This window comes from Camelus bactrianus, unplaced genomic scaffold (assembly GCF_048773025.1).
Source record: "Camelus bactrianus isolate YW-2024 breed Bactrian camel unplaced genomic scaffold, ASM4877302v1 HiC_scaffold_44, whole genome shotgun sequence".
Lineage (NCBI taxonomy): Eukaryota > Metazoa > Chordata > Mammalia > Artiodactyla > Camelidae > Camelus > Camelus bactrianus.
Genome location: NW_027413960.1, coordinates 587,280 through 602,509, shown reverse-complemented (window position 1 = coordinate 602,509; position 15,230 = coordinate 587,280). Strand labels below are relative to the sequence as shown.

At 46.5% G+C, this 15,230-nt stretch overlaps 1 long non-coding RNA gene across 1 annotated transcript in view; it reads right to left on the bottom strand.

Moving 5' to 3' along the window:
- LOC141576904 (uncharacterized) overlaps positions 1 to 15,230 on the bottom strand; it is a 46,759-nt gene that overhangs the window by 16,191 nt on the left and 15,338 nt on the right. The gene's annotated exons all lie outside the window — the stretch shown is intronic.

Sequence of the window (15,230 nt, the reverse complement as noted above, 5' to 3'; positions counted from 1 at the left end):
CATTTGTGAAAATGTACAATTTCAATTTATGCCACTCTGTCTCACATTCTCACTGGTGTCTCTCCTTTGAAGGCTTCATCAAGCTGAGATCGCTAAAATCATTCATTTATGGACTCACAGGTGTTCCGGAAACCACTCAACATGGGGCTGATCAGAGGAGCCATTGAGAAAGCATCCTGTGCAGCCTGGGTTCCAGCCCTGAGTCTGCCAGCGCCAGCTGCGTGAGATTTTGGACAAGCTGCCCCATCTCTCAATCCCTCAGCTGCAAAAAAGGAGACACTGATACCTACCCTTAAACACCTGCTATGAGGTAAAACATGAGGAAAGCATTTTAGCCTTAGGGAGGTGTCCACTCAGAGCAAGCTTGGTCATTATGATGATGAGGATTACTTTTAATAAGTTAAGGCAGACAAAAAATTAGAAATCACCATAAAGGAGAAACATTTTATGTCAATGAGCATTTCCTTTTGAATGGATAGCAGAAAGTTTTATAGAATTTTTTAATAAGCCAAATTTTGTCCACTAATTATAGATTTACAGGTTCATGGACATGTCTCCAGAAAAAGAATTAGAGGCCTCTAACCTCTGAATACTAAGAAAGAAAAGTTTAAAAAAAATCACGGGGGAGATTATACATCACTTGAGAGAGTATGTGCTCAGCATGCATGAGACCCTCAGTTCAGACACCAGTAACTCCATTTAAAGACTTTTTTTTTCAAGAAATGGAGAATTAAATCAAACAGATGGAGGAATACAGAATTTTTTTAGAGACTCAACTCAGATTTAAGATGGGGAAAAAATATCCATTTCTCATAGGAAATCTTGAGAACTATGTAAACCGGATCTGAGTTGTCTAATCTTTTAACATTATTCATGAATTCATATTACCAAGTCTTAAAACTGCCTGATAACCCACAGTGGTGATACTGATCATAACAGCTGCCAACAGGGATCGAGCTCCGGCTAGGACTGCTCTGTTCGGCCATCTCTGCCCCTGAGGCCTCACCAGGCTGAGAGCACTAAATTTTGTCATTCATGAGCATCTCATGTAAGTCCTCCCTTTGTGCTCCTCACTCTCCCCTCACCAGCCCCTCTGAGGGAAGCACTGTTATCATCTTCCCCACCCGCAGTTAAGGCCACTGAGGCACAGAGACTAAACCTGCTCCAGGTCACATCGGCATTAAAGGACGTCTATATTTCTGCTGTTTTACTATTGACAAAGGAATCTGAGATATCAATTCAAGGGAGACTGTTAAATAATCAAGTCTGTCAGGTCTTCACCTCAAAGAGCAGATACTATAGATTCCTGATGTAGGATGAGTCTGCTGCCACAAACTGACTCAGCTTGAAATTAATATCCAAGATGAAGCAGCGGATACACGTAAATATTCACGATTGTCAACTCCGCTCACGGGTCTGGGCCCTTCACTGCCTGAACGGGGGTGAAATCCCCACCCCTGTCAGGGATGGAAGCGCGGCTCTTCCCAGTCTCACCCAGGCTTCACGGGCTGTTTCCCCCCACAGACTGTCCTAAACGATTAAAAATCTCTCAAGATTTTTACACGATGCAAAACTGAAAGACATTTCTGCAGATGGAGCACTTTCTCAGGCTTAAACCTTTTTGCTTACACTCAGCAAGGGGGAAAATAACACATGACTTTGCAAAGTCTCTGAGCCTCACCACTCACAGGAGTAGAATGGCCTCAGCACAAGATGACTCTTCACGGATGAGAACAAAATAAAGCCAACCCCAACCACAGGCACTCCCAGAGACAGCGCTCAGCAGTCTTCTGCACACTCATGGTTGTGCAGCCCTCACCACCATCTATTTCCAGAACACTTCATCACCCCAGAAGAACACCCTTGTCACTAGCAATCACTCCCCAAACCCCCTCCACCCAGCCCCTTGCAACCATCACCTGCTCTCTGCCTCTGCATGTGCCTATTCTGGGCATTTCAGATCACTGAAGTCAACAATATGTGGCCGTTTGTGTCTGGTTCCTTTCACTTAACGTGCTGTTATCAAGGCTCGTCCATGTTGAAGTGGTATCAGCATCTCTCTTTTTTTTTTTAGTGTTAAAGTCTATTAGAAGGTGGTAAGTACTATCAAAAAGAGTAGAGAGGAGAATAAGTGATTGGGTTTCAAAGGGAAAAGGGCGGGTTGAGCAGTCAGGGAGGACTTCCCAGAGCAGGTGGCCTTTTTCATATTCCCCTTTATTTATTTTTTCTTTTTTATTCACTCTTAGGTCTGAATAATGTTCCACTACATGGAGATACTATATTCTGTTCATCCATTCAGCAGCTATGTATGGACGACGTCCAGAAGAATGAGTGTAAGAGGTGACTAGGCAGGGATGGCATTTAAGCAAAGGGCAAGATGTGCTTTCAAAAAAACAAAAAGCCAACAAACAGAGGCACAAGGAAATTCAGCGTGTTTCTGAGAAAGTGCATGCTTGCTTCAGCATGACTGCCGTGCAGGGCTGGGGGGGGAGTGACAGGAGACACAATGAGGGAGTCACCTGAGAATATTCCCCACTGCAAGCAGCTCAGCCAATTCTCCTCCCTCATCCTGTATTTTAGAGCCATTTTTGATAGGTTTTCTATTTCAAGTAACAGTACTTATTTACACATCTGATCATCTGCATCAGATCACCTTACCTCCAAGCCACAGAAAGTCATTCACTGACTGGAGCAGCTCCAAGACATAACGGTGATGGACCAGGGAGTCCTGCAGCATCCCGGCCTGCAGGCACAAACCCCAACAAGTTCCATGGTGATGTCCGGAAATTAAAATGCATGGAAATATCTCACTGCTTGTGCACGATATCTGCCCCCAAATGGCCCCAAAATCATGCTGGCAAAGCACTACTGAGCCCTCTCACTACAAAAAAAAAAAAAAAAAAGAGAGAGAGAACAGAAAAGAAAAGAATAAATCTAAGAAGGCAAATTTAGGGTCTTCCATTGAAAACCAGCAACCATCACTGCCAGTATCTCAGCTGGAATGGTCCTGACTTCAAAAACCACTGCGCAGTTACATTGCAAACGTGATAGACATATATGTATTCCACGTAGATGATATTACAGTAGGATTTTTCTTTTCGAAATTTCCAGTTGCATCATTAACACAAGAAAGTTTATGTTTCAGCTTTAAAAAAATCAATTATCTTCCACTTTCTTAATTTTGAACCTATTATTATTTTATAAAGGGTGCTATGCTGCAAATTATAAACCAACTGTTTGGCTTCTGCCAACAAGACCTTTATGACTTCACTATTTCAGAGCAAGATTTAATGATGCTTTGAGAAGTGGGGCCTGGGGCGCTCACTAACAGCTCTTTAAATACTGACAAGGATGTGCTATTTAAGTAATGCAAAGGCTCTAACCCTACATTAGCTCAGAAACCAAAGAAACTACACCAAAGCCTTACTTTATCATTTTTAAATTTTGCTATTCTTTTGAATATTAAATTTCTTAAAAGATAAGATTTTTTTTGAGAAAGACAGCAGCTGTATTAAATTTCCTCTCACCAAGAAAGCAATCTTTATCAAGAATAAATACCCCTATGGAAATCCAAAAGACGGGATATTTCTAGCTAAGTGAACATGCAGATCTCAACACAAGCCTAAATCCTATCAGATCTCACTGGAACGAGCTCAACAATGTCCTGGGCTACCCTGAAACTTAGCTCTTCTGTTCCAAATGTTGGCTGAGCTAAGATCATCACACAATGCAGTGAAGAGAAAAGTCCACCTGGCTGCATACGTTTTCTTCCAGCCACAAGGTGCCGCTAGGGGGTCCCCGTTAATAAGCCCTCCCCATGAGGAAATCCGGCATCCACACTGCCCCTGCCGTCCCCAAGCAGCCTCGACGCCCCTCTCCCACTGGTGGCCCCCCAGCCTGTGAATGGTCTTCTAATGACCCTCCCAATTGGTGGCACTCTCCCCCTCTTCCCCGCTTCACACACACACACACACACACACACACACACACACACACACACACACACACGGAGCCAGGACAGCCTTCCCAAAGCACAAATTTGATTACATCACCCCCAATTCAAACGCTTCAGAGGCTCCCTGGTAGAGTTCTAGCCCCACCCCCGACCCTGCTCGCCCAGCCTCACCTCAGTACCCAGGTCCCCAATGACCTCAGGTGCCCCCTGACCTGCTGCTACTTCCCACTTGCCTCCAGGCTCATTTTGACTGTTTGTCAAGGGAGCCTTCCTTCCCTCGAACCTCTGCACTTTGGGTTAGGTGCCCCTGCTGTGTTCCTAGAACATTCTATGCTAAGACAACTTCTGACACTGCTAAGCTCTCAAGAAGCAATACATTTTGCTTACTACTGTGAGTCCACCCTCTCTCCCCTGGACACTCAGAATTGCATGTGTTATGAATAAATGAATGAAGGGGTGGGTATCAAAGGGACGGGCAGAGCTGCTCTCGCCCACCCTGACCCCTTCTTTCTGTAGAACCTCAGAAGCAAAACCAGGAGTACCTCTCCTGAGGGTCACTTTCTGCTGACACCCTTCACTGCCTCTTCTGTGTCAGTTCTAGTAAAAAACCAAGCTCCTCCAAAGCCCTCCATCCCTAGGCCCACTCCAGGGTCCTCCCAAGCAGGGGCACCCTCCACCCTGGACCACACAGTGCACTCTCCCCGAGTCCCCACACCACAAACCTCCAGGCCTCTACCCTGGCTGCTCCTGCAACCTGAGTCACCCTCTTGATTCCTTCTCCTGGCTGACTCTTACTCTGTCCTCATAACTGAATGTAGAGCTCATTTCTTCAAGGAAGCCCTCTCTGATGATGTCCTTTAGATCTTGGCTGGGCTCCCTCTACAGCAGGACTGCTTGGCGACCAACTGGTGTTTGTCCACCTGCTCCTCTGAGACCATGAACTCTTGGAGGCCACGTGGGAAAAAGGAGTGAGACGATAAAAGGGGTGGGAAGAGCAAAAAGCAAAATCACAGCCCAAGTCCCCAAATTCAAGGATTCTGTCTCAGAAGAAAAGAATAAAATGTTTAATACGTATGTCATTTGGCTATGATTTTTGTGGCTCATGGAAAGCAAGAGGTTGGTGTTCTAGTCTAAAATCCAAGTTACATGCAAAGAAATGTACATATTCATATCCAAAGGAAACCAGAGCTGCTCAACACCAGTTTGCAGTTAAAATCAAAGGAACTTTGATAAAGGCAATCTCTCTCTCTCTCTTTTTTTTTTTTTTTTTTGTATCATATAGTTGAAGTATTTGTATAACTAAGTGATGGCTACAGCCTATGATTCTGCAGTGGAGTTTTTGGGGCTGAGGAAGCCCAGATTACATGCACTGTGTAAATACAATCACACCAACACACTGACAGGCGCCCTAGTGGCTGAGCTGAAGTTCCAAAGCAGACAACCTTACGTTGCAAGACAGCTCTCATTAGAAAGTAAGGAATGCAATGTTCTGTACTCAATTACCTACGTTATTTGGGCCATTAAGTGATAGTGCATCTTGTCTAATGAAACCCCAAAATAAATTGTTAACATCGATTTTCTCCATCTGACACTTATTTGCTAACTTTGGATAACAAACCCTCACTCCATACGGAAAGCTCAGACCTATGCTGCAGGAGGTTACATCCCGTGGAAGAAAGCCTATCAAGGGAGAACTGGAGAGTTTCCCTTCAGAAGCTGCTAAGTCTGGTTTTGCACCTGTACGTCATTTGCAACCACGTCATCATCAAAGGAGTAAGACCTTACCTCTGTGGGGCGAAAAGCACTGCGGTGCTTCCGAACCATTAAAGAACACTGAGCTTTGTGACACAGCCCTGAGGCACTTAAATCGTACTTTCTGTGAAAGGTTCCAAAACTGACCCAATTCACCAATCCAGGTACAACAGGGAGGTACCGGAATTAATAGAGAGAACATGCCCTTGAAGTCTGACAAGGACCTGCTTGAATCCTGCTACGGTATTTACTAGCCGCTAAACGGACCAATTCCTTAACCCCTCTGAGAAGACTTCCCAATCTGCAAAAGGGGGCTGCCACCGCCCACCTGGGAGGCACTGATGTGAATGCAACACGCAAGTAGTGCGGCCGACTGGTACCTAACACTAGGCCTGGCTAGTTTCCCTCCGCTGCCCTTCTCCCCCTTTAAACTTGCATTGTTCCCCCTGGTAAGGGTCAAGCCCCCGGACCAGACTGCCCGATTCTTCTGTGTATCCCCGGATACATGCCTTACCCTTAGGAGGCCAGAAAAAGAACTATCTTCTCCAACGTCACTATCAATGTTCTTAAGAATCTGGGTTTTTTTAACTCTATTTTGCAGGGAGACTATTCCAGAACTGTCCAACCACCATTCTCCACTTTGGCTCCTCTCCCAGCGCCCGTCCCTTCTCACCTCAAATCTTCTGTCTGCTGGCCTTTTGTTCGTGAGAAAGAGAGTCCGCTAGGGTGGAGACTCCCTAGGCCTCTATCCCTCCCTCACAGGTGAGTGTGACTACCTTCTCCCCACTCCCCACTCCGACTCCATCTTCCGAGGAGGTTCCCCTCCTGGAACATGCAGCCTCTGCATCATCCCAAGACGTGCATGCGTGGCCACAACCCTCCATTCAGATTTCTTCCTGGGTGGCCCTGCCCACCCCCAAGACCCTTAAGGATAAATGCCATTGCTCTGAAAATCCCAAACGCCACTGACTGACACACCAAAGCTGCATGGTCTGGGCTTTCCTCCAACCCAGGCACAGCCCTGCCCCGCCTCAGCCTCAGTCTGCACCTCTCGAGATGATCTCATCCACCTGCATGGCTGTGAACACCAGCTAAGAATGACGACTCCCAACGTGTATCTCTAGTCCGGCACCTTCACTTGAGCCCTGGGGCCATAGACCCGAGTGCCTCTTTGAAGTCCTAACTTGGATGACAAATGGAATCTTAAAAATGCCTCATGTCCACCATTTACTCTAGAGTTCGATTCCTGGCAGGTACCTCCTAGGCTCCCGATTTAATTACAGACCCAGAACCCACCTAGGTGTTTGAGGTCACATTCAATTTCCCCTGTTCCTCCACCAGGCCCTGCCCTGGAATCAGTCTTGTCATTTCTATTGCTAAGCCAGTCTCAAGTCTGGTTCTGCAAGGACCACGGATGGAACCCCACAAGCTCACAGCAAGGTGCAGTGCGTCACAGTCCTCCGAAGAGGGCTCCCTGGAGGGGGAGGCATCTCCTGCCGCTGGTCACTTCAGAAGGCACTGGATTCTCACAAAGGAGGCCCTGGAGAAGGGACTCAAGGTTCTCCTGTGGTCTGAACTTTGAACGGCCCGAGGTTTGGGGGAGTTCCTAGTTAGCAGACACACCTGCAAGTGAGCAGATGAGGATGGGGGAACCCAGGCAAGGCTGTTCTCACTCTGACCCCTGGGCTCTCGGGAGCCACGGGAAAGGCCTGTGTTCAGGGCGCAGCCCAGTCTTCACAGATCCCAGCCTGCATTTGCCAACCCAGATAGCCTAGACTCCTACTTGCGATTCTTCTGTTCTGTTCCCCCCCAGAATGTGATGGACTCTTTCAGAACGTCTGGCCTGTCTCAAGCGAGACCAAGTCAGTGAAGGATGAAGTGTCCACAATTAGACCAGGGCATGAAAGGAGAAACAAGGTCTCATGGCCAGCATGACGGTGGTGGCCAAACTCTTCCCCCGGGTGAGAAGAACCAGGGTGTGGGTGAGAATGCAAGGTCACTTCACAGCTGACTGGGGTGTTGGAGACTCACTACCGCAAACCAACGGCACGGCCGTCAGTGGTTGACGTGAACTGCAACAGACACGGTGTCAGCTATTTACTGCCAACATGGGTTAATAGTAAAGGCTGGTGCAGGGAGGCCTGCACGGCTGCTGAGGCAAACCACAGACCCGGCTCTGAATGCCCACTGGCTGGAGCAGAGAGGAAGCTACGGTCCCCTTTAGCGGTCCCTGTGTCCACCAGATCAAAGTGAGCCAGCTACTTAGGAGAAGGCCATGTTTTTCTGATACTCAGAAAAACCATCCTCGTAAAGGGAAAATAAGAGTGGCATGGATTTTAGACCTGCTCCTCCCTCTCTATGAAGGCAAAGTAAAGTAAATGGCACGGGGAAGGTGAATGCAAAAACAAAAAACAAAACACTGGTGACTGCTTCCTCCAACAGCATCCCCTGCAGCTGTCCACCCCCGAGCCTGCCACTTTCTCACCAGTGACCGCCGGCCAGGAAGCTCCGTCACGCACGTCACACAGTGACAGCCCTGAACCTCGTGCCAAGCACATTTGTGTAAAAGCCAGAATCAAGGAAGATGCTGCAGATTTTGACTTTCCAAGTTTAAATACTCCATGAAAAAAATCCCTCAGCAGCCGCCTAAATCAATTCGCATCTCACTTCTTCAAAACAATCAAACAAATTTAATATGGGCGCATTTGTCACCAAACATAAGGCGGACCAAACTGGTTCCTCAAAGCAATGATTTTAACAGGTATCAAACACCAGTGGGTGATGTGCTAACAAAGCAAATATTCCAAAAAACTAGAAAATAAAAAGATGACTAGGATAATATATGGATCAAGGCAACTGTTAAGTTTTTGCTTTTTAAAGCGATGGGGACAGCACAGAGGACAATCTGGCTATTTCCAATGCAGGGTGTGCACAGCCCACTTTTCAGACTCAACAACATGCTCACAGGGCAGTACAAGATAGAAAGGGAAATAGAAAAAGGAAAAGAGGAACAGTGAAAATTAGAAACACATGAGAACAAAAATAACTGACAGCAATTACAAGAATTTACGTGAGTTTGGTGAGGACAGGGATGAGGGGACGGTGAGACCCACCCTCACCTATTGTTCCAGGGAAGGCAGGGGTCTGAGGCGAGCGGAGCTGATGGGGGAACCCAACGTGGTCAGTGCCCCAAACCTAAACTTCACCTAGATGGGTGTAGACAGCTTTTGAGCTACAAAATGTGGTCGCATTTCAAGCTGGACAATTTTACTCACTCCCACCAAGAGTAATAGGAGAGAATTAGGCTCTGTTCCTACACCAAAGCATTGTTTAAAAAATTAATGACTGTGGAATAATAAAAGCAACAATGGAGTAAAAGTGACTGGAGGAGAACGTACTTGACCCGAGCTCACTGGCCGCATTATCTCACTGATGTTCAGATGCTGGCTGAGCCCTTACGGTACCAAAACAGACAGACCCACCAGGAGGGAGGTTTAATGCGCTGCTGTATTTTGATGCCGAGAGCCATGCCTGGTACACAAGGTTCTGGGTAAACAATGGTGACAGTGTCAACCACTATGGGCTAAGCACATATCCAGCTACTCCGCCAAATCCCAAGGACAGACTTCAAAAGGCAAAAACAAACTGGCATTCTCTGGTGGGTCTGCAGACTCAGAGCCAAGCAGTTGCTGAGCAAACATGTCACCAGTGCCTCCTGTGACAAAAGAGGAGGCACTGGCCAGGGGGCTGGGGCAGGGCTCCAGGCTTCCACTGCTCACCCACCATTTTGTCCAGGGGGAGAAGGTGGTCCCTGCTTACGTTGCACCGATGCACCTACATTGACTGACGCCTGGGGACTGAGCAGGAGGTGACAGGTGACGGGAATGGAGCCAGCCTGGGAGTGGCACGGTGCTGGCATCTGTGCCCTCAGCTTTGCCCAGGCCACTACATCTGCCAGCTCATCTACAAGAAGCAGAAGGGGAGAAAGCCGTGTAGATCACAGGGCCCTGTGAGGACGAGTACAGGTCATGGCCACGACATGCCTCGCCCCTTAAGCCATAGAGGTATGTCCGGGGAGGAAGTGAAAATTCATCCAGAGCCCGCCAGGCACCACAAGCAGGTGGGACTCGGGTCCCCTGTGCCTGTCACTCACAGGACTGGTCTGGACTTTCTTTTTATCAATTCTCTGGCATCTTCTCCTCCAACTTACCAACAACCAGAAAGTAGAACCTGATTTTAGACTCACAGAGAATCGCAGAACACCTCCTCCACATCGGGCCCTGCAGCACATGCGAGGTCCTCCGACCGTCACCTGTGGGACTGCCATGAGCCCTCTCCAGACTCAAGGCCCGAGGTGGTATGGCCAGGGGGACACAGATTCCCACACTCTCCCCAGCAAAGGGGGACAACCTCTCGGCAAAGGCATCTCACCCTCTCCTGCCCGAGGGACATCTCGATAGATACACAGGGAAACAGAGCAGAAGGTGGGGGCGTAGGCAGCCCAGAAGTGCTCGTCTGCACTTCCAAGGCAAAGTGGGTCCGTTGACCTAATCACAGGGACAAAGTGAGGACGAATCTTTCCCTGCTGTGCCCCATGCTCCGTGACACGCCTTTCCCTGCATAAGGAGCTCATTTGGAAGCCCCTGGCAGTGTTTCTGTTGTCCTAAATTGGCATGGTGGTTGTCAGGCAGGGAGAGAGGGCCTGAGCCGTGCAGGTGCTGGACCTGGGAGGCAGGAGACACTGGCTCCACCCCCAGCTCAACCAGCGCCTCATTCTGCGTCTCAGGATTCAGTATGACATCTATAAGCAAAGGAATGAGACTGTCCCAGGACAGGCTGTCCAACAGGAATGAAATGAGAGCCATGTAAAGAAAGTTTCCCAGTTGCCACATTTAAAAAGGTAAACCCCCAAAAAAAACCCTAGAAACTGATTTTAAGAACATATCTTACTTATTCTACTGTATGTAAAATACTATCATTTTGACATGTAATCAATAAAGAAAGTAACAAGATAGTTTACATTCTTTTTACTAGACAAGTCTCAGCGTCTGATGTGCATTTGACCTAGAGCACATCTCAGCTCAGAGCAGCCTCCTCCCCAGCTCTGCTAGCATCAGTGGCTTTGGCTACTCTATTGGACAGCAACTCCAGGGGTCACACCAGGGGAATTGGCTGAAAAGCGGGAGTAAGTGTCCATAATAACCCTAAAAGAATCTCTCTGAAACAAAGGCGGATTCACTTTTAAACATCTGAAAACCGGCGGGTTGCACTTCCCTCACGCGTTGGCTACAAGACAGGCCTCCTCCTTGCTGATCCCTTTCTGGATGTAGGGAAGCAACGCTTCACACAGCCAGGGTGGCCGGGCATCCAGGTAGACTTTCCTGCTCTCTGTGTCCAGTCCCATGAAGTCCTCCTTCTCAAACAGGATGTAGAGCAGGAGGATCTTGTCCCCAGACTTGTCGGATGCACCGTCCAGCCACTTGGACTTGAGCATGATGAAGAGAGACTCAGTGAAGTCCTCGATCCTCTTCTCCACCACCCTGCAGTCCTCGTAGTTTGAAGGCCACGTCGGTGCGCGGCTGCTCGGCCTCCTCCCCATGCAGCACAAAGAGCCGAGAGTCATAGAGCGTGGTGCCATACAGCTCCTCTGCAAGTGGAGCTTCTCGAAGGTCTTGGCCAAGAGGCAGTTGGTAATGGTGACAAGGCCCACGACCTTGCAGTGGGCCTGGAAGTCACTCCACCCATTCTCGGGCACATAGTGGTGACTGTAGTGGATACAGAGTGCCCACTGCGAGCCGCACGGGCTGATCTGCCTCACCAAGGAGATTCGCTTATAGATGCACAAGAAATTCTGCTCTGAGATGATCCCCACGGGTTGGACCACCACGGGGAGAGTCTGGTGGTCCTCAGCACACTGCACGTAGTCAGGGATGTTCATGTTGCAGACCCTGACGAGAGGGAAGAGGAGACTGAGGTACATACTGTGCTGCGGGCTGCGGGCCTCACTTGGTTGCGGTGACCTGGTGTGTACCAGTCAGAAGGCAGGGGAAGCCCAAGCAAAGCTGGGGGTACAGTTTGTCCTCAGCGTCTGCACATGGCTACCGCAGCTCAGATCACTTTACGCAGCTTTTGGTCTAGGCTTCCGACCTCTGCAGAAAAGGGCCATTTCTTGTTTTCTGTTTCCAAGCACCTAGCCAGGCCCTGATGCAAAGTCAGTGCTCAAAACTGCTGAATAAAGGAATGAATAAAGGAACTGCTTCCACACCCCTCAGCAGGATATAATGCAAAGAAACACAGTAGGATCAAAAGACCTGGATTTCAACTCCAATTTATTTGAACTCCTAAGCTGCAGAATACTTGATAAGAAAACTTGCTTTGGGGAGGAGGGTACAGTTCAGTGGTAGAGCACATGCTTAGCATGTATGAGGTCCTGGGTTGAATCCTCAGTACCTCATTTTAAAAAAATGAAACAAATAAATAAACCTATTTACCCAACTCAAAAAATATTTTTTGAATTCAAAATTCAAGAAAAAAAAACACCTTGCAATTGACACAACATTGTAAACATGAGTATACTTCAATTAAAAAAAAAATCCTTGCCTTACAAGAATATATCTGGATTATGGAAGTTTACAAATGTAAAATGCTTAGGGTACCACCTGCATAAGAAGAAGGAACTGTACAAATTTACTATCCCTCATTTATGAGCTATATTTCCTTTGGGGGGTTTATAACCTCTCAGAGCTAATTTTCTCAGATTAAAAAAAAGAAGGAAACATTACTGGATTCTCCATACTGCTGAAGAATCAGATAAACCTATGATAGCATCTGACCCACAGAGTTTACTCAATAAATGCTTGTTGAATGAATGAATAAACAAGCAAAGTGAATGCTGCTCCCTGCCACAGAGCATCATGATGGTACTGCCTGGAAATCCGAAGCCCACGTTTCACCCGACTCTACACTAACCATGGTTGACCTGGGCAGGCCTGTGTGCTCCTCTTAACCCCAGTTTAATCATGAATAGAAATGAGGGCAATAACACAAACCTCAAAGGGTTAGTGAGTCATTACTGAATTGTATCCCAACTTTGCAAGATGGAACCTTTAAAGGAATTTGGGCAAAAAGTCCGTAGGCCCTCTCCATATTATCTCTTACAACTACATGGGAATCTACATTATATCTCATAATAAAAAGTCTAATTTATTAAAGAGGCTATTGAGGTTAAATGAGCTCACTGTCTTAAATAAGGAACACACAGTACAAATAGGACAATGCCTAGCCCATGAAATACACTCAGTAAACATTCCCACTGAGCCCACTGGTCCCTCCAACTTCAGAGCACAATGATGTGTCCTCATGGCCAGAGGCCCCTGCACCTGAAGCTAACAAAGCTAATGGTCCCCACTTTCAAGAGCCCCTGCCACCACCGTAGGTCTAATTTTGTACTTGTAATTTTTTTCTTTTTATTAAATAGATAAACAAAATTGCATAGCCTTCAGGTCACCAAAATCTGACCACAGAGATCATGATGGCAGCCCTTCTTGGTGAAACAATAAAATGAAAAGCCATTTCCACAAGACCTCTGTGTAAATCTACTAGGGAACGTCATCTTGGAATGAGAGGAAGAGGACTGGGGAGGAGGGGGCAATCTGGGGCACAGAGACCCATGGGCCACCTGTCCCACGATGGACTTTAGACCCAACCCTCACCCTCAAGGAACTTCAAAATAGACACAGACAGAGTGCTGTGGACAAGATTTTTTTTTTTTTAAAGAAATACCTGATTCTCTCGCAGGTTTTGTTTCTACCGAGAAACAAATGTCTTATGTGTATAATGTTTCACAAAAGACTTAAATTATTATAACCCCAACTTGACGCATTAAGAAACTGAGGGAGAGAGGTTTATCACATTGTGCAAGATTAGAGAGAGGCAAAAAAAATAAAAGATTAGAGAGGCCACGTCGGACACTGTATTTAAACCCAAGCCCCTGTTCCAGTGCTCACACTAGAAAGTGGGATATACTGCCCCTTTCCTGCCCTCTCCCTGCAATAAATGTCTAAAGAGTCTTTTCTGTGCCACCTGGAATCACAATCACTTCAATTTTCCACAAAGATCTATGTCACTCCTTGGAGGATGTGTCAAAATCTATATGTTGAATGGGAGGAGAGATTTGTATTTTCTGTTTCTCAAAGGAAACATGGCTTAAAAGAAACTGAAAAGCACTTTTCTAGTCTAAGTCTTCATTGTGCAGAGAAGGAAATGGAGGCTCAGAAGAGATGAGGAAAGGGCCTTATTAACAAATAATTCCTCAGCGCAGCACCAAGCCAGCCTTGGGCACTTCTGGGGGAGGATCTGGAAGGCCCAGGAGAATGAGTCTTAGAAAACGGAAAGAGAAGAAGCATACAAGGCCCCGTCTCTACACCACCAAAACATGAAGTTCCACCAAATTACCCAGTATGGGTGCAGCCAACATTAAGGTGGGCTAAACAGGTTATAGAAACCTGGAAGTCTCAACCATAGTGGAAATTCCAACATTTACTATGTTTTTTTTTCCCAATTCAAGCATCAGCTCAGTGAGCGCTCTGTACCAGGCACTACACGAGGCCTGGAGTTCTCCCAAATACACAACTCTTATATCATGTGTGCAAACCACACACAGGCCCACCAGAAGGAAAATGCCCACAGATAAGGTGGAATTACTGAAACTGAAAGCAGCCAACCAGCATATATTACTAGCAAAAACGGTGCTGCTAGAAATAGACTCATGGACATAGAAAGAAAACTGTGCTTAGCAGGCAGGAAAAAGGGGATTAACAGATACACATTAATAAATATAAAATAAATGACAAGGACCTACTATATAGCACAGGGAACTATATTCAATTTCTTGTAATGAGTTGTATTAAAAACAATCTAAAACATATGTAGATACATATGCATATGTTCATAACTGAATCTCTGCTGTACATCTGAAACTAACATTCTAAATTGACTACACTTCAATAAAAAATTATTTTAAAAAATAAGTAAAAATAAAAGCAACGCCATTTAGAAAAAATAAAAGAATTCTCTGATCCCCTTAGCTGTAGGTGCTGGAGAATTCTGGTTACAAAACCAAGTCCACTGGATCACTCCAGCACTGGCTGTCACTCTTTCTGACCATCAGAGAGTCACTTGGCTTCAGTGAGTTTATTTTCTCTTCTGTGAAAGGCTTCAGTTGCAATTAACGATGTATAGAATCTCATCATTCACAAACCCAACAATTAATGAGGACTTCCCATGGGCCAGGCTCTGGAAATATGAAATATAGGGTCCGAGATATATTCATGGGTAGAAGAAATTTATGCCATAAAGACATTAATTTTTCTTGCTTTGACAGACAGATTCAATACAATTCTGTTTAGATTTCCTACCAGATTTTTTATGGGTAACAAGATAATTTATGGTCAGGAACAGCCAAGAAACTTCTTTAGAACCAGCACTGGGAAGGGGTGGATAGGTCATTCATTTCCACTGGTCT